The 2083-nt window shown below is 45.9% G+C and overlaps 1 pseudogene; it reads right to left on the reverse strand.

Moving 5' to 3' along the window:
- Positions 1 to 678: 678 nt before the first annotated feature.
- Positions 679 to 1723, reverse strand: LOC118625650 (annotated as a pseudogene).
- Between the last annotated feature and the right edge of the window lie 360 nt (positions 1724 to 2083).

Here is a 2083-nt window from a genome sequence, read left to right on the forward strand (position 1 = left end):
TTAGTATTAAAGATATATAATTGACTTCATTATAATTCACTTATTAAGACAAACCTCAGTATAATTAAACCACACGCACACATACACACTAGCAAAATAAATATGTATATATGTGTATATCACTACATGAAGGTCCTATTTTATCCTAACTTTGTTATTATTAAGCAAGTTCACCTGAGTTGGCAGTTTTCGTAAATAACTGCTCTTTCATATGTAGTTAATCCTCATTATTTATGATTCTGTATTTGCAAATTTGCTAACATTTATTTGTAATCCTAAAATAAATATCTGTGACATTTTCATGGTCATTTGCCAATGATCTCAGAGTGGCATGATCAGCGTATTTATATATATTTCCAACTGAGGTCAAACAAGATGGCCCTCTGCCTTCTTTGTTTCAACTCTCACACTGTAAACAAGTGTCTTCTTCATAGTCTATTTAGTGCCACTTTTTTTTGCATTTTTGTGTGTGATTTTTTTTGGGGGGGGTACAGTGAACTTTATTGATGGTACATGACAAAGTAGGGCTCCCTGAGCCCCTCCTCTTCTTCAGGGGATCTGGGATGGAAACTCGAGGTCAGGAGATCTCAGTGTGCTGAGGGATCAGTTTGGGACAAGGACTCCCCAGCAGCTGAGGGCCTCTCTCCTTCTCGCTGGGGCTGGTGGCCCAAGGGGCTCTTACTCCGTAGAGGCCACGTGGACCATGAGGTCCACCACCCTGTTGCTGTAGCCGAAGTCAGTGTCATACCAGGAAACAAGCTTGACAAAGTGGTCATTGAGGGCAATGCCAGCCCCAGCATCGAAGGGGGAGGAGTGGGTGTCACTGTTAAAGTCGCAGGAGTCCTCAGTATAGCCCAGGATGCCCTTGAGGGGGCCCTCTGATGCCTGCTTCACTACCTTCTTGATATCATCATATTTGGCAGCTTTCTCCAGGCGGCAGGTCAGATCCACAACAGACACATTGGGGGTGGGGACACGGAAGGCCATGCCAGTTAGCTTCCTGTTCAGCTCAGGGATGACCTTGCGCACAGCCTTGGCAGCGCCAGTAGAAGCAGGGATGATGTTCTGGGCAGCTCCTCGGCCATCACGCCACAGCTTCCCAGAGGGGCCATCCATGGTCTTCTGGGTGGCAGTGATGGCGTGGACCGTGGTCATGAGTCCTTCCACGATGCCAAAGTTGTCATGGATGACCTTGGCCAGGGGGGGCAAGCAGTTGGTGGTGCAGGAGGCATTGCTGACAATCTTGATTGAGTTGTCCTACTTGTCATGGTTCACGCTCATCACAAACATGGGGGCATTCGCAGAAGGGGCAGAGATGATGACCCTCTTGGCTCTACCCTTCAAGTGAGCCCTAGCCTTCTCCATGGTAGTGAAGACACTGGTGGACTCCACAACACACTCAGCACCAGCATCACCCCATTTGACGTTGGTGGGATCTCGCTCCTGAAAGATGGAGATGGATTTTCCATTGACGACAAGCTTCCCGTTCTCAGCCTTGACTGTGCCTTTGAACTTGCCATGAGTAGAATCATACTGGAACATGTAGACCATGTAATTGAGGTCAATAAAGGGGTCATTGATGGCGACAATATCTACTTTGCCAGAGTTAAAAGCAGCCCTGGTGACCAGGCGCCCAGTATGGCCAAATCCGTTCACTCCGACCTTCACCATCGTGTCTCAGGGCTGAGGCCGGCACTGCGCAGGAAGACGCGGCTGTCTGACGAATTGGAGGAGCATGATTTTTAATTTGTGATTTTGCTATTTAAAATGGCCCCCAAGCCTAGTGCCGAAATGCTATTCATGATGTATCGTATGGAGAAACTACGTGTTAGATAAGTTTTGTTGAGGCATGAGTTATAATGCTGTTGGCTGTGAGTTCAATGTTAATGAATCAACGATGTATACTAAATACAGTATTTCTAAACTCTAAAAATAGAGTTATGTATTGTTTGGTTGATGAAAATGTGGCTAGAGGCACAGAAGAACCTAACCTTGTTTCTCCTTGGAGCAGTGGTTCAGTATTTAGTCATGCATTGTTTGAGGTGACTTTATAGAAACTAACTACTGTGAATAATAAGAGTCA

This window comes from Molossus molossus, unplaced genomic scaffold (assembly GCF_014108415.1).
Source record: "Molossus molossus isolate mMolMol1 unplaced genomic scaffold, mMolMol1.p scaffold_m16_p_11, whole genome shotgun sequence".
In the NCBI taxonomy this organism is placed as follows: Eukaryota; Metazoa; Chordata; class Mammalia; order Chiroptera; family Molossidae; genus Molossus; species Molossus molossus.